The sequence below is a fragment of the Muntiacus reevesi genome, chromosome 2 (genome assembly GCF_963930625.1).
Source record: "Muntiacus reevesi chromosome 2, mMunRee1.1, whole genome shotgun sequence".
Taxonomy (NCBI): Eukaryota; Metazoa; Chordata; class Mammalia; order Artiodactyla; family Cervidae; genus Muntiacus; species Muntiacus reevesi.
Window position 1 is genome coordinate 192,810,095 of NC_089250.1, and position 23,188 is coordinate 192,833,282.

General features: G+C 44.6%; 1 protein-coding gene across 2 annotated transcripts in view; it reads left to right on the plus strand.

Moving 5' to 3' along the window:
* BMERB1 (bMERB domain containing 1) overlaps positions 1–23,188 on the plus strand; it is a 146,158-nt gene that overhangs the window by 59,831 nt on the left and 63,139 nt on the right. The window lies entirely within an intron of this gene.

The following is a 23,188-nucleotide window of genomic DNA, read 5'->3' on the forward strand; positions in this document are numbered from 1 at the left end:
CTTGCCTTTGGGATGATTTTTTGAGTTCTGAGTAGTACTTCTGGTTTATAACCTTAACATGGAGTTTCTTCTAAACAAGTTTCTGCAAATAATTAGCAATTCTTTTCTTCATTTTTTTACTTGGCAAGAAAAGCCAATCTTTTGAACACGTTTCTCTGCTTAAGTTTGGAACTTAAACCTCCTAATAGCCTAGTTTATAAAAGGCAAGTTACAGAATCTCTTTTGTCTAAAGGATCCTTTAGGACAGAGGTCTGCAAACCTTCTCTTAACAGGCTAGTAGTAAATATTTTTGTCTTTGAAGCCAGATGGTCTCTATTCCAACCATTCAGCTCTGTTGTAGTGTGAAAGCAGCCGTAGATAATACATAAACAAATGGAAATGGCTTCATTCCAATAAAGCTTTATTTAGGGACACTGAAATGTGAATTTTGTGTACTTTTCACATGTCACAAACTATTTGTTTTCTTTTGATTTTTTCCCCCAATATTTTAAAAAAATGTAAAAACCATCCTTAGCTCACAGGCTATACAAATACAGTGGTGGGCTGAATTTGGTCCTTGGGCTGTGTTTGTGACCCCTGGCCTAGGAAAGAGTTGTGTTGGCATTTTTTACTATGGACAAGGGGAAACACAAGGACTGCCCTGGATCCACAGCCCTATTACCACAGCAGTCTTTTCACCCTCTGCTGCTCCTTCTTATACATTTCTGTTAGAAGATGTGGAGTATTTGTGTGACTGTCTAGGTTATATGCAACAGAAAACTCAAACTGCTTAAGCAAAGAGGATGCACCAGGTTCTGTTCCTCCAGGAGAAGTTGATCCAGGGTTCCTCTGTCTCTCTCCATCTCTTGGCTCGTCTTCCTTCCGTGAAGATTTGCTCTCAGGATCCATGTGATGATTGGTCCATGGCCAGCAGAAACAAGTTTACACAAAAGCTCGGGACCTAATTACCTGTGTTTTGTTATGGAGCTTCATGTCCATCTGAACCAGCTCCGCGCCTGGGGGAACAGAACACCACACCCAGGCAGGGTCAGCCCCAAGAATCCTCAAGACCCAGGAGTGTTGCCTGCATCAGATTCCCAACTAAAATGGGAGTCCACTTACCAAGGAAAGGTGACTGGGTGCTGGGAGGCAAAAATCAACAAATGGCCACTGGGAACATCACAGTGCGACATTTAGAATCGAAATGCCTTGAACAAAGTGGGTGGGCGAGCTGCGCGGAGCAGGAAATTGCTCCTCACACCCCGTCTTCTGAAAGGGATGCCTGCCTTCCCTTTGGCAGATTCTCTCTGCAGGTTCCAGCTTCTCCTGGAGCAGACTTTCTAGGCTTGACAAACCCAAAGCTACTGAATGTTTTAGATTTCATTTTCTATGCAATCAGGTGGTCTAGACTCTCAGCACTCAGTTGATTGAGATTCTGTTTCGGGGAAGCAGTGATATGAATAGCTAACGTCCTGGCTCAGCCACTCACTCATCTTCTCAGTAAAAGCAGACAGTGCCACACTCTCTCACCAAGCTCAAAATAGCTGTTTCCTGACGTGGGCTCTTGGTGACTCATGGTGGCGTTTTCCAGTCTTGGGGGTATTGATGACTGTTTCTTTTTTTTTTTTTTTTTTTTTATGTTTGAATTTTATTTATTTATTTTTTTTTTAATTATTTTATTAGTTGGAGGCCAATCACTTTACAACATTTCAGTGGGTTTTGACATACATTGACGTGAATCAGCCATATAGTTACACGTATTCCCCATCCCGATCCCCCCTCCCACCTCCCTCCCCACCCGACTCCTTAGGGTCCTCCCAGTGCACCAGGCCTGAGCACCTGACTCATGTATCCCACCTGGGCTGGTGGTCCGTTTTTTTTTTTTTTTTTTTTTTATGTTTGAATTTTATTTATTTATTTTTTTTTTAATTATTTTTGATGACTGTTTCCTCTGCTCCTTTCCACACCACAGAGTCTAATTTTTCCTACCTTTCCCCAAATATCATTTATCACCTCCAGGTTATCCCTTGGGACAGCTTCATTCTGATCTTGTTTTTCTTTTGCCCTCAGCAACCCACTCCAGATTCAGCATCTTTTTCCCCTCTCTTCTGCCAGACAAGCATGTGGCCCTTAGTTACTTGCCCCCAATTTGGCGGTGCCCACAAGTGTTGGAAAGGGGAGAAAAGCGTTTTCCTCTGTCCATCTCAGACTCCCTGGTGGCAGCCCTGTAAATGAAACTGACAAAACAGAAAAACAGCCAGGTTTCTTAACATGTGCCATCACACATGTACCTGGGAGCACTCAATGATGAGTAGCTCATCAGGGTGGTTAGAACTCGGGCTGATACAGAATCTTCACAGAACGATACATTTTTAGGGAAGTGACAAGACAAGAGAAGGAACTTTGAATTTCTAATGGGAAGGTAGGTAGATGGGGGAAAGTAATGGAGGATAAGGATTGGTTAGTCTTTAAGTTTGTTGTGTAGATTGCTCTGGAGACATCTCCAGGCTGATGGAGATCTAGAGTTGTTTCCACTGATTAATTTCTCTCCTTCCTGGTACAGAAGGGAGATTTATGATTTTATAAATGTATAACCTTTATTATAACTTATAATAAATTTAATTTATTATCTCTATACAATTTATAAAAGTATATATGATATATACCATTATATGTACTAGGTATGCTGCTGCTGCTACTAAGCTGCTTCAGTCGTGTCCGACCCTGTGCAACCCCATAGACAACAGTCCACCAGGCTCCCCTGTCCCTGGGATTCTCCAGGCAAGAATACTGGAGTGGGTTGCCATTTCCTTCTGTATATATATTCTAGGTATATATATATATATAAACATTATACAATTTATAACCTTTATTATAAATTGATATCCTGCTTTTAGGCAAATTGAAGAGGGTAGGGAGCTTTTCTTGTACCTTTTTTTTTCCTCAATTGCTTTCAACTCAAAATAATCCTTATGGGAAAAGGACGTGTTTTGGGGTGACATATTCTCCTATCCTTCACAAAGGACCCTCAGAACACACTCCATTCCTAACTGGGGCCTAGCCCAATGTTTCAGTCCCCATCTTATGCGCCTCTGTGTGTGTGTGTCCCCCAAATGCTCAACCTCCCGGCCACCTATCTGCCACACCCCAGATCAGACAGCTCTATCTGTGGAAACAGGACAGGCAGCAACTGTAGGGCTGAATCACCTTCTGCAAAAGTCCATGGAGAGTGGGAGCTACAGAGGCGACCGTGGCTGAGCTGGAAGAAGCAGCTGGTATCTGCATAACTGCAGTTGTGTGCTTATTGATTGCATTTTATTTTATTTTATTGTGTTTATCGATCTCTTGCCATGACTGAGCCCTCGATTGAGCACTTGGCATACATTATGCTGCATTTAATCCTCCAACTCTCTGAGGCAGTTGCAGGAAGCTGATCTTCCTACCTCTATGCCTGCTCCCCACCTTTACACCCTCTCTCACAGAAGACAGCAATCTCATCTCTCCCCTGCTTAGAATCCTTCTGTAGGTCAGTCATTGGGAACAAAATCCAGCTTTCCACCAGCCTTGCATTATCTGGCCCCTTCCTGCCTCACCATCATGTCACATCCTCATTTTGTTCCACCCACGCTGACCTTCTCTCTGTTCATGAACATCAAGTTTGTTCCTGTCTCACGGCTCCTGCACTTGCTGTTCCATCTGATGGTAACATCCTTTCCTTCTGTCTTCCCAGGCCAGCTCCTCTGGATCATTTAATGTCAGCTCAGATGTCACTTTCTCAAAGAGGTCTTCCCCACCCATACTGTTTGAAGGAGCCGCCATCAATTGCTTACCAGCCCATAACCACATTTTACTCTCCACATAGTCCAGTTGACTTAGAGGCTGTTTACTTGCAGCCCATCTTCCCCACTGAGATGAGTGCTGGGTATCTCTGTACCTAGAGCCTAGAACATTGTTTGGCCTAGGGTAGGTATGTTGAGTATATGAAGAGCCCCGCAGACCTTTTGAGGCTATGTCATTTGCCCAAGGTCCCACAGAAGAACTACCCCCTTCTCAGGGGTTGAGCCTGGCATGTTCAAAAGGGATGCCAGGGAGAATAATACTCCATGCTTATGAAATAAATCTCAACTGGCTGAAATCTTGACTAGCTTTTGTGTCCAGTTTTTTGGCATCTTCAGCTTTTTTGAAGCCACATTGATGCTTGAACTCGAATGCTCTGATTTTGAATCTCTTACAGGGTTGCTGGCCCTAGCCACACCCCCAATTCTGGCTGGGACATGCAAGAAGTTCCGTGTTTGTGATCCACTGGCTTGTGATCCTCTTCATCTTCCAATGTAGGAATTTTTTTTTCTATTTATAAAAATAATACCATATTCTGCCCTTAAGGAAGTGGGCATAACTCCCCATCCTGTGAATGTGGGCTGTGCTTATTGATGTCCTTCCAAAGAGGATGGTATGGAAAGAGGTAGGGGGAGAAACCTAATAAACATGACCTCAGTTATGAGATCAGGGTCAGCATCAAGAGTGACCTTGATCGAGAGTAAGCTTTAGAGTATGTGCCCTTGATAGAAGGCAAGGATAGTGGCACTCTCGCTCTATGATCTTCCTCCAAAAACCCATAGCCCCAGTCCAGTCATCAGAGAAACATCAGGCAGATCCCAGTGGAGGGACATTGAGCAAAACACCTGACGAGTACTCCTTAAAATTGTCAAGGTCGTCATCATAAGCAAGGACATTTTGGGACTTCCTTCCCAAAGGTGAGCCAGGTGCTAAGACTTAGCACTTCAGAGTCTCTTGTTCGGTACCTGCTCAGGGAACTAGATCCTACATGCTGCAATGAAGATCTGGTGCAGCCAAATAAATAAATACATATTACTTTTTGAAAAAAACAAACAAACAAGGACACTCTGAGAAACTGTCTCCACCAAGAGAAACCTAAGGAGACATGATGACTAAATGTCCTGGATGGGATCCTGAAACACAAAAAAAGAGGACAATAGGTAAAAACCAAGGAAATGTGGACAAAGTGTGAACTTTCATAAAAAGAAAAAAAAAAGCAAACTAAGTATTTCCAGTCCTGATGTTTTTGCCTGTGACCTTTCTGTTTAGGATTTTATCTTACCTCTCCTACTGGACTTTCAACCTGGCAAGTCCATTTCAGTGTTTGTGTCTTTTCTTCTTCTGCCATAATCCGACTCCCTCTGGTTTCCCAGTTTACAACCCTGTTGGTGAACACTGAACTTGACCCACTCATGCTCTCACACAGCCCATAAACAGGCTTCCCTGGCTGGTTTTCTTTGACCCTCGAACATCCTGAATCCCAGCCAAACCACTCAGATAAGGATTTATCCTAGGCTGTCCCTCATTCGCAAACTTTCTGAGTTAAAATTATGTTCTCCAAGCAGTTTATGTCTCCAGTTAAGTTTCCAGGCAGTGAGAGATGAAATGAGCCACGTGATTTTAAGGCTAAGCAATTTTTAAAAACTGAAATATTACTTTAGACAGTCTCAATTTACATTCCTCTAGATTCCAATCATACCAGTCCACCAAGCGGGCTTTTAAGTGGCACCATCTGGTTCTCTACCCACCCTTGCGTGACCCGGGCCCTCCGCTTACTTCTGAATTGGTTTGAAAATTGGAAGTGTTAGGGAGCCTTACTAAAAGATGCATGATTCACAGCTCAGGGTAGATTCATAATTGTCCATATTCATGAAGTTGTTCTGAGATTTCAGGGCTGGAGGACATTAAAAAAAAAAAAAAAGAACTTTGAATAGTAGGATGAACCTACAGAAGTGCCAAACAGCATTAGTTGTTTATGCAGTTTTAATTGGACAGTTACATTATTGTTATTATAGGGTTATTGATTTCCATGGTTTTAATTCAGCATTCTTAACAGTTCCCTCTGAGTTAGAGAGAATGCTTTGTTCTCTGGTAGGGTCTCAGAGGACCTCAGGAACCAAGCTGAGCCCTTCTGCTTGGGTATGACAGAGCCACTTGGTGACTCATTGAGGGTCACTTGGAAGGGAAAATATGACATTACAGATTGTTAAATAAACTGCCAGAACTCATGTGTCACCCTCCTTCAAGCCCCACTCTGGAAGTATTGCACACGCATTATTCAAATGGAAACCTCTCTTGGGAACCACAATCCCAATCCATGTTGAGGTCTTGTGAGCACCCTTAATGGGGATAAGCAACTTTCTTCTTGGAGAGGGAGTTTCATTTTTGGAAAAGTCCTTCTGATCCAGGTGGTGCAAATAAAGTAGGTAATCAAATCTTGTGAATATAAAAAAGTGAATATAGGTGTGTTAAACTGTTTTTTCTGGAATGGCTCATAAATTTATTTGAAAGCAGTGATCAAAGAATAGTTTGCTTATTGATTCCTCTCCTTATTCCAGAAAGGACTGAATCATAATATAAGAGTCTAATAAAAGTTTTAAAAGGCTTGAGGAATGTTAGGATTATTAGAAGCATTCTGAGGTGATTTCTTGAAGGATAATATTCGTGATCCCAGGGACTGTTACCTGCCAGGCTCCTCTGTCCATCGGATTCTCCAGGCAAGAAAAGTGGAGTGGATTGCCATTTCCTTCTCCAGGGGATCTTCCCAACCCAGGGATCGAACCCGGGTCTCCTGCATTGCAGGCAGAGTCTTTACCTTTTGAGCTACCAGGGAAGCCCTTATTCTAGAATAGTTGCTTAAATTTTTTTTTTTTTCCATTACCTTAATATCACCTCCCATCCCCTTCCCTCCAGACCTAGGGCTCGTTTTGTGGACGATGCTGGTGGGACATACTGCTTCTTGTTTTCCTTAGGTAAGCATGGAATGGGATGGTGTCAGAGGTAGGGCATTCCCATTGAAGGGAGTTCTGGGGAGGGAGGTATAGCTGGGGCAGGAGCTCCTGGGGCTGATCTCTTCTGTCCTTCCCTGTCTCCAGCTTCAGCTGTGGTGTTGGTCTGAGATGGTCTGGTTTCTCTTTTGAGGTTGCTGCTGCTTCTGATGGTGATGGTGGTGATGATGATGGTGATGAAGGTAGGGATGATGGCGGTGATGGTAGCGATGATGATAGTAGTGATTGCAGGGATGATGATGATCATGATGATGCAGAAGATGATAATGATGGTAATGATGATGAGGGTGGCGATGCTGATGGTGATAGTAGTCGTGATCGCTGACAACCTCGCTCTCCTTATGATGTACCAGGTGCCACCTTAAGAGCCTTGCACACAGCCTATCATTCAACCATCACCATAGCCAATGAGTAATCTATATTATTATCCCCATTTTACTAATGATGGACCTTGACAGGGGGAAAGGTCACATGACCAGCTTACCAGCCTTGCAGATAGTTATTATGGAATGAACGAATATTGCAAGCTAGGGTAGTTAGACACACTTTACAAGTGAAAAAGTAAAATCTCAGAGAATGTAAGCATCTTGTCCAGGGTCACAAGCCAGTAAGGGGCAGAACCGACATTTCGACTTGTCATGCTGTCAGCTGAGGGTGTTTGTTGTGTGATGGCTGCTGGCGTGAGCTGGGTGGGGTGGATGATCCCCAGTGAGCAGGAGGGCAGTCTTACTGCTTGGTTGCCCTACTTCCTTCAATGGGACTAGGTCCCTTTCTACAGACCACAGATTTTGCCTGTGAGGATGATGATGACTCCACTCTGGGACTCTCCACAGTTGGTTTATCTGGTCTCCTCTATTATATAGACTGTGATTTACTGAATAATGGTCCCCAAAAGATGCCTACACTCCTATCTTCAGAACCTATGAATATGTTACCTCATACAGCAAACAGGAATTATTGTTGCAGGTGGAATTAAGGTACAGACTTTGAGAAGGAAGAGATTATAATGGATTACAATGGACTAATCACATGAGCCCTTAAGATGAGAGAGCCTTTCTTGACTGAGTCAGAGAGAGATGTGAAGAACTAAGAAGGATCAGAGAGATGTCCCATGAAAAGGACTCCTGTCGTGGCTGGCTTTGAAAATGGAGGAGGTGGCTATTAACCAAGGAGTGTCGGTGACCACTAGAAGCTAGAACAAGTGAGACTTATGTCAAACCTCTGACTCCAGAAAGATAAAGCAGTACATTTGCATTCTTTTAAGCCAGTAAATTTGTGGTCGTTTTCAAAGGCAGCAATGAACAACTTAGACTGATTTTTTTTTTTTTTACTTTTTCACCTCTTGCCTTTTATTGACAGTGAGTTTTGGCTGGGGAGGCAGTTGAGCATGAGGTCAACGTGAGAAGTGATTATCTACAGAGCAAAGCCCCTGTGTGGCTTGCATGGTCTCCCTTGTGTCACCCGTAACTTATTAGTTACAGTTCTCAGCTGGCATTTGAACCAGTGGCCATTACCACTGCCCACGTTTTTCCTGTTCTTCCCCCAAGTCTGGAGTCCTCCATGTTCCTCTTTGTCCAGACCAGCGCTTCTGTGATGAAAGAGCTCACATTGATTGAGTACACTGTGCTACGGGCTCTATGCATCCCCTCAGTCAGTCTTCATAATGACCCCTTGCTGTGGATTCCACCACTCTCTCATTTCAGGAAACAAAGAAATGAATGAAGAAATCACCTTAATGACATACAGATTGGGGGGACCTCCTCCAGAGAGATTCTGATTCAGTAGACTCCTGAGAGGTCCAGGGAAATGAATTTTTTTAAAAATCTTTTGGCTGAGCCATGATGTGGCATGTGGAATCTTAGTTCCCTGATGAGGGATTGAACTTGCACCCTCTGCATTGGAAGCATGGAGTCTTAACCACTGGACCACCAGGGAAGTCCTGGGAAATGAACTTTGAACCACATCCATGTGGGTCTCTGGGCTTCCCAGTCAGCGCTAGTGGTAAAGAACCTGCCTGCCAATGCAGGAGACATAAGAGGTGCAGGTTTGATCCTTGGGTTGGGCAGATCCTCTGGAGAAGGAAATGGTAACCCACTCCAATATTCTTGCCTGGGCGTTCCCATGGACAGAGGAACCTGGGGGGCTACAGTCCATGGGGCTGCAAGGAATCAGACATGACTGAAGCAACTTAGCAGCAGCACATGGATCTCATATCTGTGATCCCAAGAGCACGGTTGAGTGTGTCTACATCACTAGTTTTCAGGGAGAAGGGAGTGAGTTTGTCTCCTGTGTCGACATTCACAAGTATGTGAAGACACTTTGGGTGGGTGGGAGGATGCTACTGGAAGCGTGTAGAGGCGAAGGATGCTGCTGAACATCCTCCAGTGGACAGGACGGCCCCCGGCTGAGAATGAGCGGCCCCACATGTCAGTAGTGCTGATGGTAAAGAAACTCAGTCCCAGCAGAGAGCTCAGAGGCTGTGGAGCAGAGAGGAGGTGAAACCCTTGCTTTCCCTTTGGTTTCTGAGCTTTCAGAATGAGCCTTCAGAGGTTCCCACATTCTGTGTCCTTCAGTTCAGTTCAGTTGCTCAGTCATGTCCAACTCTTAGTGACCCCATGGACTGCAGCATGCCAGGCTTCCCTGTCCAACTCCCAGAGCTTGCTCAAACTCATGTCTATCGAGCTGGTGATGCCATCCAACCATCTCATCCTCTGTCATCCCCTTCTCTTCTCACCTTCAATCTTTCCCAGCATCAGGGCCTTTTCCAATGAGTCAGTTCTTCACATCAGGTGGCCAGATGATTGGAGTTTCAGCTTCAGCATCAGTCCTTCCAATGAATATTCAGGACTGATTTCCTTTAGAATGGACTGGTTTGATCTCCTTGCAGTCCAAGGGACTCTCAAGAGTCTTCTCCAACACCACAGTTCAAAAGCATCAGTTCTTCAGTGCTCAGTTTTCTTTATAGTCCAACTTTCACATCCACACATGACTACTGGAAAAACCACAGCTTTGACTAGATGGACCTTTATTGGCAAAGTAATGCCTCTGCTTTTTAATATGCCATCTAGGTTGGTCATAGCTTTTCTTCCAAGGAGCAAGCATCTTTTAATTTCATGGCTATGTCCTTACCCTCAATTTATAGATAAGGGAACTGAGGCTTTGGGACTTCCCTGGTGGTCCAGTGGTTAAGAATCTGCCTTCCAACATAGGGTATGCAGGTTTGATTCCTGGTGCAGGAAGATCTCACGTGCCTCTGAGCAACTAAGCCCGTGCACCGCAGCAAGAGAAACCACCGCCACGAGAACCTTGCTCTCTGCAACTAGAGAAAGCCCGAGCGCAGCATCGAAGCCCCAGCACAGCCGAAAATAAATAAAGTTAAGAAAAAAGAAACTGAAGCTGAGAGAGTTGAAGGGCAGCAGCTAGAAGGAGGCAGAGCCAAGACTTAAACCCAAGTCGACCTGACTCCAGAGCCTGTTTCTTAACCCTGTTGCTGATCAGACCTTCTCCCTAACTCCTTTCCTGACCTCAGACAAGGCAGATGTGGCTGAGAAAATAGAAACTCAGAGAAGCTAAAAAAAAAAACATACCCGAAGTCCCATTAGAGAATAATAACCATGGTCACGATTTGAAGGCAGATCAGTTTCTTCAGCTGCAAAACCTTTCTGTGGAGTGATTGTGATTATAAAGAGGCATTACATATGAGAAGGCGGTGTGCAGAAGGAGGTATGATTACTCGCAGGACCCAGAGGCATCCTTATTCACAAGGCAGAGGGGGAGGATACGGAGCGTCTGAATTAAAAGCAGTTACTTCATCTTCTTGGGAAATGGTGACTCATTAAGAGCAATTGACTGTTTCCATTATATTCACTTCATAGCGAGAAGGCGAGATGCTTGATACATCCCATACTAGGACGTTTGAGGGGTTGAAATGAGCTTCTATCCTCCATGAATGATTGATGACAGTAAAAGGCTGGGGTATCACCAGGAGCCTTTGAAATGCATCAGGATATCTGTTCCCCAGTAATGGGGCTCAGATATCCTTCCCTGGTATTTAAAACTCTCCCTCTGGTCAATACCAGGAAGATGTGCCCGTGGGGACCCAGGGTGGCAAGCTAAAGGACCTGGCTCCTTGGCGGAGGGAAGCCGGGCCATTCTTGGACCCTTCATTCAGGGTGATGTGTGTGTGCGTGCATGCCTGGTTGCTTCAGTCGTCTCCAACTCTTTGTGACTCTATGGATTGTAGCCCACCAGGCTTCTCTGTCCATGGGATTTCCCAGGCAAGAATACTGGAGTGGGTTGCCATGCCCGCCTCCAGGGGATCTTCCTGACCCGGGGATTGAACATGCATCTCCTGCACTGCAGGCAGATTCTTTACCGCTGAGACCCTGAGGAGCAGGCGGGAGTCTAAATGATCAGCAGGCCCTCGTTCTCCAGATCTGATGATCCTGACCTTGTCTCCTCCCCCACAGTGGTCTGACTTTTCCAGGGAAAGGACAGGTGTGAGTAGTAAAAATGATACTGACCACCCTTTATCACACCCAGGCACTGCATCAAACACTTGACCTGTCATCTTCATCTCCAGAGCAGAAACTCTGTGAGGTAGGAGTTACTGTCCCATTTCACAGAGGAGGAAACTGAGTCTTGGGAAGAATCAGTAACGTGGTCCAGATCACACAGTGACTGGTTGAGCCAGGACTTGAACTGGAATCTGTCCAAACCTACCATCAGGGGAAAGCTGTGAGCTAATGACTTTTCTCCCTGACACATAAGCCCCTTCCTAGAAGGTCAGCTTGACGAGAACAAGGGTTTTGTCTGTTTTGTTTCATCCCCATTATTTGGAGCAGGATCTGGCATGAAGCAGTTTTTCACTGATATTTATTAAATGAATAATAAGAGCAAATATTACAGAGAAGTTTCTGTATGCCTGGCATGAAGATCAGCTGAGAGATGAGTGATTGTCCCCATTTGGCAGATGAAGAAACTGAGGCCCAGACTCATCAATTGATGGGACCAAGGTCAGCCTGGGAGGTAGTCACGACACCTGAAAAGTTCATGCCCATAACGGCCCCTCTCATGGGCCGTCTTTGAGGGCTCACCCGGCTCTCACAGTACCTGCACCCAACAGCTTTTTCTGTTTCTTTAATGTTTTCATTAGGTCACACCTGCCATGGTAAGCGTTCAAACAACACAGTTAACAGTGAATCGGGCTTCTTTGGTCACTCAGTGGTAAAGAATCCGCCTGCCTATGCAGAAGACATGGGATATGATCTTGGGTGGCCTCGGCCTGCAGTGGCTGCGGTTCCCAGCCAGTGACTGAGGCCGGGTTGTGTCGGCGAAAGCACCAAATCCTGGTCCCTAGATCAGTGGTCAGTGACAAGGGCCCTGGCCCTTCGGCTTTGCAGAAAAGAATTCCCACAAAGATGGAAAGTGGTGAAACAGGTAAAGTGTTTATTGAGAGGAAAAATAGTACAGGACATATGGATAGACACACGAGCGGTCTCAGGGAGAGAGAGTCGCTGAGTTGCACCCTCGTGGCAGCTCGAATCACTTTTATGAGGCATTTCTTCCGGGTTTCCTTTGGCCAATCATTTGGATTTCTCTGGTTCACTGTCCATATTTGGTGTATCGCAGGATCCTCCCATGTGTGCGCACGCATCTCTTAGCCAAGACGGATTTTACCGAAAAGGTGTCTGGGCAGCACGTCCCTTAGCATAACTCGCCTTTGGTCTCCAAGGAGCCTTTCTGTGCATGTGTGGTCGAGGAGGTCTTGTGACTTCAGGAATGAGAAATACGTGGTCTAGGCGGGGCCCAGCCTCCTCCCTTAATTGTCCTGCTATTTTCTTCTTGGAGTTTTGATCCACAGGGACTGAATCTCCAATAGCTTTGCCCTGGTGGAGGGGTGCTTACCTGCCTCCTGCCTCAGCTCAGTCCCTGGGTGGGGAACATCCCTTGGAGAAGGAAATGGCAACCCACTCCAGTATTCTTACTGGGAAATCCCATGGACAGAGGAGCCTGGTGGGCTACAGTTCATGGGGTTGCAAAAGAGTCGGACATGACTTAGTGACTAAACAACAACAATAAAAACAGTAAACCACACCCACGTCAGTCATATTAACAATGGTGGGCAATAGGGGAAGGGCAGATAGCAATTCTCTGTAGTGTCTTTGCAACTTTTCTATAAATAAAAATTTATTCCAGAATTTGAAAAAAGCTTATTAAAAAATTCAAATAGTTTCTCTCCTGGTGTTAGGTTCTTCCCTGGTGTCCCAGTGATTAAGACTTTGCCTTCCAATGTGGAGAGTACAGATTTGATCCCTGGGTGCGTGGGGAAGCTAAGATCCTAATGCCTCGTGGCCAAAAAACCAAAACAAAAGCAATATGGTGGTAAATTCAATAAAGACTTTAAAAAAAATGGTCCACATCTATTCACACAATAGAAAAGGACATACTAGGTTGAATGTGGTTGTCCTCTGATGCTTACCTCCAGGCTCCCCTGTTCTCCAAAGGCCCATTCTCTCATGTGTCCTTTTGAGGATGTTCTAAGGATGCCGGATGCCTAGTAAGTGTTTGTGGGACTGAAATGAATACGTCAACCATCATTAAATTGCTTCTATGATATGAGCCGGGTTGAAATAATGGCTCTAAATGGCTGATTCATCTTTGGGTGAAAAATTTGACACACTTGCCTTCACGCCTCAATTCTCATTTAATTTCCAGTGAGAACTCAAGAGATTGAGCCCACTGCTGTTTGTTGAGGGACCCTCAGAACCAAATCGTGCCATGTCCTTCCACATCCTGTCAGACATGGAGATGAGGACCTCTAAGTCCCTTCCAACCAAAGGAACTGGAATTCGATTCTACAGAAGCTTTCCCAGGGGGTAGGAAGGGTGCCCTCTGAGACCCAGATGCTCTTAGCCTCAAACTGAAACGCTATGGCCATTGTCCCCCATGTCCTCAACCTGTCTGTTGTCTGTGGAAAAGCTTTAGCGAAAGAATAAGTTTAATCAGAAAAGTGAGAAAAGGCAGAAACAAAGGAAACCAGTTAATAATGTAGTCATTAAGCACAGTCAAGGACCTTTATTTCCTTCTCGTGGGCTATAGACCATGTTCTAAGCCATATCCTGTGAGCTGTCTTATAGATACTGAAATCTCCACCCAGTGGAAGAAGTTAGCTACATGATGACCAGACTCTAGCCATGAAAAAGCTGCCACAGCTTTGAGAACTGGCCACAGGGACGTGGAAACACACCAGCCCTGGAGCTGAAGGAATTATACCTAAAATAATCAAAATGATGCTGGTCAGACCACTGATGACCCGTTTCAAGATGACTGTCAGAGTTGACTGTGCTATTTCTGCACGAAGCCCCCTCTGTCTATAAAATCTGTTGCCCACTGACTGTTGGGTGAAGGGGGGAAGTCAGCCTTTGGACAGGTATCCACCCTCCCCTCTGGTTGCCGGCATCCAAAATAAAGCAAGCTTTCCTTTCTCCAATCTGGCTTCTTTAATGGCTTCTAAGTGGCAAGCAGCTAGATCTGAGTTCAGTAACAAAACCACAATGAATTAGGTTGCAGGAAAATTACAGGCATACCTCAATTTATTGTGCTTCCCAGATATTGTGTTTTTTACAAACTGAAGTTTTATGGCATCTTTGTGTCAAACAAGTCTATTTTGCCAGCTTTCCAATAGCATTTGCTCACTTCGTGTCTCTGTGTCACGTCTTGGTAATTCTCACATTTCAAACCCTCCACCAGCAGAAAGATTATGACTCATGGAAGGCTCAGATGATGGTTAGCATTTTTTAGCCATCAAGTATTTTTAAATTAAGGTGCATACATTGTTTTCCTTTTTTTTTAGACAAAATGCTCTTGCACATTTGATTACAGTAAAGCGCAAATGAAATTCTTATGTGCACTGAGAAACCAAAAACTTTGTGTGACTTGTTTTATTGAGATACTTACTTTATTGCGGTAGTCTGGAACTGAGCCCATAGTATCTCCTATACTCTCTTTTGAAATTGACCTTTACGATTGTCAAAGAAGAAACCTCAGTTTGGTGGTTTGTCTTTAACACCTCTCCAGTACTTGCTAACTATGTAGTACTTACTAATCTACATGGTTAAGAAAGAAAAGTTAGGCTTTCAATCTGAGCTCTAACCAGGCTATAGTATTTAGTCAGAATTTGATAACATCACTTTATTTCCATTGGACTTATTGTTATGACTATTTTCTAACTATACTAAGTGATATTGGCATTATTTATGGATATGATAATACAGTTTCCTTTAAGGAGTTTATATGAGTGAAAAAAATCAGCGTAAAGAAATATTGAATACATGATGGTATAGTTAGTATCTTAGCTCAGGCTGCTAAAACAAAGTGTCATAGACTGAGTGACTTAAACAACAGTTATTTCTCACAGTTCTAAAGGCTGGGAAGTCCAAGATCAAGGCACTGGCAGATCTGGTGTTTGGTAAGGACTCGATTTCTGGTTTGTAGATGACTGTCTTGTGTTCTTACATGGTGAACAACAGAGACAGGAAGCAAGCTCTGGTGCTTCTTCATAAGAGGGCACTAATCCGTTATGGGGGCCCCACCCTTGTGACCTCTATAACCCTGATTACCTCGCAAGTACTCCACCTCCAGACACCATCACACTCAGAGTTAGGGTGTCAGCATAGGCCCTTGGCAGGGTGAGGGGAGGACACAAGCATTCAGTCCCTAACATAATATGTATGTGTGTGTTCAGTCACTTAGTCATGTCCGACTCTGTGGCCCCGTGAACTGTATGTAGCCTGCCAGGCTCCTCTGTCCTTGGAATTTTCCAGGCAAGAATACTGTAGTGGGTTGTCATTTCCTCCTCCAGAGGATCTTCCCAACCCAGGGGTTGAACCTGAGTCTCCTGCATTGGCAGGCAGATTCTTTACCGTTAGTGCCACCTGGAAAGTGGTGAATGTGGTGAATTGTGTGCAGTGATTGAGGTTTTGGAAATGCTATCCTGTAGCCCTTTGACCTACAGCCTGGGCTTTGGAATCAGACAGACCTGGGTCTGTGCCATTCACTGGTTGAATGACTTTGGCCAATCACTTATGTTCTTTCTGAGCCTCATCTTATTAACCTATAAAGAGAGGGTGATAATGAGTGTACCTACCTGCCAAGGTACTTAGGAGCAGGATGAGTTAGTGCTAGACTCCTAGTGATGCTTCATATGTGAGAGCTCTGGGTACATGGAATGAGGAAGCAGAAACAGAAGTGGATATTGCCCAGGGGACCCTGGACTTAGATTCATGTTGTGACCCATGGCTGGAGACGACTGACCAGGGAAGATTTCTCTTTTGGTCCCCAGCAGTCTCCTTTCTCTCTAGATTTAAATTATAAATTTCTAGGAGACTGTCAGCCCTCACTTGCCATGCCCACCATCGCCACCCTGTCCCCAGGTAGCTTTACGTTTTCAGGATAAATGATGAAACCTGCAAGAACATCCCAGTCATGTCCAGGGCTCAGTGCTCAGCTCTGGTTTGCCAGCGCTGCTGTGCTCATGAGGCGTGAGCCTTCCTGGTGTGGCATTTGGGGATAAAAAAGATGGATTTAGCTGCTTCATCCCCCAGAAGTGACTCAGCTGCTTTAAGCTGAGTGACAGCCACGGCAGTTGGAGCCCTGGGGACTTCTGTGCCTCAGTGCTCCGCTTTTCTAAACAACCATGCCTTGCTCCCTCTTAGATCCTTGTAGCAGCCATCTTCTCTAGCTGCCCTGACATGCTTATCCGTCTCCTTCTAGGATTTTTCCTCGTGGACACATCCAGCTGTTGGTTGCCTTCCTTCTAGCTGGAGAATGTTGCCGAGGTTTCCATCATGCTAGTTCTGTCACACAAGGTCAGACTGAAAGAAACCGACCATGCATGATATTCACTTACTGACATCTTGTACCCACATTTCTCAGGGTCTGGTCTGAAGACCTCCTGCATGAAGGTCCTTGGACATGACCCCTGCCCCTCAACCCGCATGTATCCTAATTCCTGGGGTAGAGCTCCCCAGATAATCACCTGCTAAATCTTTAAAACAGCTCCTCTTCGTTGACATATATACACCACCATGCGTGTGATGGCTAGCTATTGGGAACCTGCTATAAACCACAGGGAGCTCAGCTCGGTGCTCTGTAATGACCTAGCGGGGTGGGGAGGGGGGAAGGAGTGGGAGGGAGGAGATATATGTATACCTGTAACTGATTCACTGTGTTGTACACCAGAAGCTAACACAACCCTGTAAAGCAATTATACTCCAATAATTTTTCAAATGCAATTAAAAAACAGCTACTCTCCATATATCTAGGGCAATAAAACCGACTCAGTTTTCTGTATTGTTAAGCTGATGATGATACTTCTTAAGTGGGGAGGTAGTTCTTAAGTGAATAGACTTGATGGCAATAATGATTTTGGAGCAGGACAGGTCTGGTTTTAAATCTTGACCCCCACCACTTTCTCCTTTTCTTGAGCCTTGACCTGCTCATCTGTGAAAGGGGGATGCAAACATTTTTTATCACCCAGGGCTATTTTGGGAGTTAAATGAGGTGATTTGATCCTAGCATATAATAAGTGCTGAATAAATGTTAGCTATTATTGTTACTGTCTAAATGTGTGTGTGTTTTTTTAAACCTTTAAATTAAGGGAATGATAGCATCTACCATCTAGGGCAGGGGTTGGCAAACTTTTTCTGTAAATATTTGAGGTTATGTGGGTCATGCAGTCTTTGTTACAGCTACTCATCCTATTGGTATAATGCAAAAGCAGCCATAAACAATATATAGATGAATGAGCATGGCCAGTATTCCAATAAAACTTTATTTGCAACATCAAGGAGGGGAATGGCTTTGGCCCATAGTCATAGCTAGTTAATCCCTCACCTAAGGTGTTGTGAAAATTAAATGAGATGAGACTTGTAATGAGCCTAGCAAGACTTTGCCAACAAAAGTCTATATAGTCAGAGCTATGTTTTTTTCCAGTAGTCATGTATGGGTGTGAAAGCTGGACAACAAAAAAGGTTGAGTGCCAAAGAATTGATGCTTTTGAATTGTAGTGCTGGAGAAGACTCTTAAGAGTCCCTGGGATAGCAAGGAGATCAAACCAGTCAATCCTGAAGGAAATCAACCCTGAATATTCATTGGAAGAACCAAGGCTGAAGCTGAAGCTCCAATCCTTTGGCCACCTGTGTGAAGAACTGACTTATTGGAAAAGACCCTGATGCTGGGAAAGATTGAAGGCAGAAGGAGAAGGGGACAACAGAGGATGAGATGGTTGGATGGCATCACCGACTCAATGGACATGATTTTGAGCAAACTCCAGGAGATGGTGAAGGAGAGGGATGCCAAGTGTGCTGCAGTCCATGGGGTCACAAAGAGTCGGACACAACTTAACTGAACAACAATAGTGCCTTGGCATAGAGAAAGGATTCGAACTGTTCTGTCCTGATTTGAACTCTAGGCTTTGCTTCTTTCTCCAGGGGAAGGAAAGCATCTTATGAGCCGGACTTTTCAACAGAAGGATCAGTGTTATCCTCTGCCCCAAGTCAAAGCTAAATGTTCATCTCAGCACCTGGAGCCTGGCATTGCCACCGCCTCTGTCCTTCCCTGAGGATGGAGGTAAAATGCCAATCCATGGGGTGTGATTAATTTTCTCTGTCCCACACTTCACCCCAGGGTGTGTTGCCATTTTCAGCGTGTGTCCTGTGGAAATCAGGTTGCCCGTCTGAACCATGATGGCTGAGAAATGAGGATAACTCACATCTTCGGAATGGTTAACTATGCACCTTTGCATCCGTAGGTTCATTTAACCCTTATCCGAAGGCTGCATAATGCGGTAAAGGCATGTGGCTAGGGAAAAGAGAGAGAGGCTAGATTTGAATTCTGTTTCTGTAGCATTCTGGTTACGTGATGTTGGCCAAGTCACTTTCCTCCTCTAAGCTTCAGATACATCCTCTATTAAATAGAGATTAGATGAGATTGTACACATAAAGCCTCTAGCACAGTTTAGCACATGATAGCTGTTAAATCCCATTTTGTAAAGGTAGAACATGATACTAAGAGGTTTAAAGTAAGAGGTTTAAAGGCTCACAGACGATCATGAAACTGGTGATTGGCCTCAGTTCAAAGATCTTTAACTCTGGCCCCCAGTTGGTTTTCACCATGCCCTCCTCATCCTCACCACCCCTGACTGCTTCCTGGGACTCTTGCTGCTTCCATCCAGGCCATGTTCAGTGACCAAAGTTATTGGAGATAGTGACATCGCTGTCAGGGAGCTTGCAAGCTTGTGGCCATTCATCACTGTAGTGGACTAAATAGTGTCCTTCCAAAATGCATATCATATCTCAGAATGTGAAATAAGGTCTCTTGAAATAAGGGCTTTGCAGGGATAATTGAAGATTAGAATGAGATCACACTGAATTAGGGTGGGCCAGTGAGACAGAAGAGGGCTGAGAAGGACACGCAGAGCCACGTGGGAGAAGGCGACAGGGAAACAGGCAGAGGTCGGAGCGATGCTGCCACAAGCCAAGGGCTGCCAGGAGACACCAGGATCTGGAAGAGGTGAGGAGGGCGCTGCCCGCCTGAGCCTTTGGAGAAAACAGACCTGCCTCTGGCCTCCAGACACTATCTAATTCACTAATATTTAATCACAGTGAGAAGAATAAGCTCCTGTTGTCCTGAGGACCCGGTTTGTGGTAGCCACAGGAGAGATACCATCCCAGACTCCAGGTGTGAACAGATGGGGCTGTTGGACTCAGCATACCCGTGTGGGGAAGGGGCGGCCTTGACGAGACAAAGAGTCTGTGTTTGAGAGGCTCAGCCCCTTCTCTTACCAGCTTTGAGCCAACAAATAAGGAATCACAAACAAGGAAAAGTGTTTGTTAAGAATGAGAACATCCCAATCCTTCTGGCTTGTGGTAAGGATTAAAAAGAGATGGTGCGGGGCCTCTCTGGTAGCCCAGTGACTAAGACTCCATGCTCCCGATGCAAGGGGTCCAGGCTCAATCCCTAGTCAGGGAACTGGATCCCACATGCCGCAACTAAGAGGTTGTATGCTGCAAGATTCACATCCTGCAACAACAACAACAACAACAAAAAAAAAATGAGAGAGAGAGATGCTGTGGCAGAGCATGGTGATAACAAAGGTAATCGTAACTGTGCATCAACCATGGTGTGTCTCTGTTAATTCAATCCTCACAACAGCCCAAGGTGGAAGGAGTTAGCAGATGCAGGGAACGCGATGTTGGCTTCAGAGGAAAGCGGGAACATTCCCTCCCCTATGTCTCCTCTACCGATGAAGGGTCGTCAGACTATTGCATCCTTTAAAACCCAGCCATTCACTCTGGAAATGTGGCCTAAAGGCACCTCTTGGATGCATGCAGAGATTTATCTCTGAGAATGCTCATCCCAGCGCTGCTTCTAGTGTGGGAAATGGCAAACAACCTAAGTGTCTGGGGGTTGGTGAAGTGATTCATGACACAGCCACAAATAGCAAAGCACACAGCCTTTCACACTGCTGCTGAGGAAGAGCATCCAAGGACGTGTGGAAATGCTCATGGAATGTTCAGTGAAATGAGCAGGTAATAAAATGGTGAGACCCTAACTTTATATTAAAAAACCAGACCTTCATGATGGTATGTGTGTGTGTGTGTGTGTGCGTGTGTGTGCGCACATATATATATATATATAGGGCTTCCTAGGTGACTCTAGTGGTAAAGAACCCACCTGCCAATGCAGGATACATAAGTGAAATGCGGGTTCAATCCCTGGGTCGGAAAGATCCCTGGAGGAGAACACAGCAACCCACACCAGTTCTTGCCTGGAGAATCCCTTGGACAGAGGAGCCTGGAGGGAGACAGTCCATAGGGTCACAAAGAGTCGGACATGACTGAATGACTTAGTTTGTGCATGTGTGCATATGTATATATGCACATAACATCTTGAACTACTCGCATCTTTTTTTTTTTTTTGTAATTTGTTTTTTTTTTGCATTAAGTCTTCAAAGTTTTCTTGTTTTCTGCCCTTCATTTGTTTATTGGAATGTTTGTGCTTTTATCATTTTAACAGGTAAAGCTATTACATTTCATACATTTCATAGTGAAGTTATCAATTCTTTGTCATCTGTACTGGAAATATTTTCCCCATTTAATTCTTGTTTTTGGTCTACTCGCATCTAGATATGTGTTTTTGCACTCTTTAAAAAAAATGCACATGTATATTTATAACATTATACATATAAAACACACATATATATAAAACCATATGTATCACCCTATATATGCATACTACATATATAACATATATAATCACATAAATTACCATATGTATGCATTGGAAGAATGTACATAAAAAAGTTAACATCAGTATTTGAAGAGATATGTTTATACATAGATCCACATACATGCATAGTGTTATGGATTGAATGTTTATATCCCCCACAAATTCCTATGTTGGAGCCCTAATCCCCAGTGAGGCTGATTTGGAGATGGGAAAGCTGTTGTTCAATGACTAAGTCCTATTCAACTCTTTGCAACCCCATGGACTGCAGCACATCAGATTTCCATGTATTTCACCGTCTCCCGGAGTTTGCTCAAACTCATGTCTGTTGATTCAGTGATGCCATCCAACCATCTCATCCTCTGTCACCCGCTTCTTCTTCTACCTTCAATCTTTCCCAGCATTAGGGTCTTTTCCAGTGAGTCGGCTCTCCGCATCAGGTGGCCAAAGGATTGAAGCTTCTGCTTCAGCATTAGTCCTTCCAATGAATGTTCAAGGTTGATTTCCTTTAGGATTGACTGGTCTGGGACCAGTCCAAGGGACCCTCAAGAGTCTTCTCCAGCATCACAGTTTAAAAGCATCGATTCTTCGGTGCTCAGAACTGATATTAAATGAGGTCATTAAAAGTGGAGCCCTGATCTCATAGGGTTAGTGTCTTTCTAAGAAGAGACTCCAGAGACTTCTCTCTGCATGCACACAAAGAGGCCATGTGGGTACAGTGAGAAGGTGGCCATCTGCAAGCCAGGAAGTTTTGACCAGACGCTCACCCTGCCAGACCTTGATCTGGAACTTCTAGCCTCCAAAACCAGAAGACAATAAATGTCTATAGTTTAAGCTACGCAGCTTCTGTTGTTTTGTTATGGTAGCCCTAGTGAACTAGTATACATGCATATATACACTGTTGTTCAGTCGCTGTTATGTCTGACTCATTGCAACCCCAGGGACTGTAGTATGCCAGGCTCCTCTGTCCTCCACTGTCTCCCAGAATTGTGCTCAAATTCATGTAATAATTGGCTCCCGCTCTTCCTCAGTAGCATTTTGGATGCCTTCTTGACCTGGGGGCGCTCATCTTCCAGCATCATATCATTTTGCCTTTTCATACTTTTCATACCCCGTGTCCATGGGGTTCTCCAGGCAAGAATACCATGTGCTCCAGTGGACAACATCTCGTCAGAACTCTTCACTATGACCCATCCAACTTGGGTGGCTCTGCACAGCATGGCTCGTAGCTTCATTGAATTACACAAGCCCCTTTGCCATAACAAGGCTGTGATCCATGAAGGGGGCGTATATACATACATGCATGCAGATATATTTGTATACAGGCATATATATGTAAGGGCTTCCCATGTGATGCAGTTGGTAAAGAATCTGCCTGCCAATATAGGAGACATGGATTTGATCCCTGAGTCGGGAAAATCCCCTGGAGGAGGAAGTGGCAACCCACTCCAGTATTCTTACTTGGAAAATCCCATGAACAGAGGAGTCTGGCAAGTTACAGTCCATGGGGTCACAAAGAGTTGGACACAGACTGAGTGCGTGTGTGCACGCGCACACACACACACACACACACACACACACGATTGTAGTGTCTTTCTATATGTTTGGTAATTATATGGTTCTATGTGTGTGTGGCATATATATGGTCTTATATTTTTTTGATATATGGCTTTACTTATATGACTATATATATAACTGTCAATATAAGGTCAGAAGAATGTCCATCAAAATGTAGTTCCCTCTGGGCAGAGAGGTTGTAGATGACATTTTACCCCATTCTATGCTTATCTCTATTATCTAAGTTTTCTACAACAAACTTGTATCATTTCATGTTACTATTACTTATATTACTTAGTATTCCTATAAGATAATGATTAATGGTATTGCTAAAAGTAATTATCACACCCATTTTTCTGCCTGGAGACTGGGACAGGATGAACGGCCATGGTCAAAGGGACCGAGACGCAGAAGCTGGGACCAGGCGGGGACTGCCAAGGGCACGTTATAACCTTGAACAGGTTGGGTGACCCCGCCTGAGCCTCCTCCTGCCTTGTAACACGGTTCCCATGGAAACG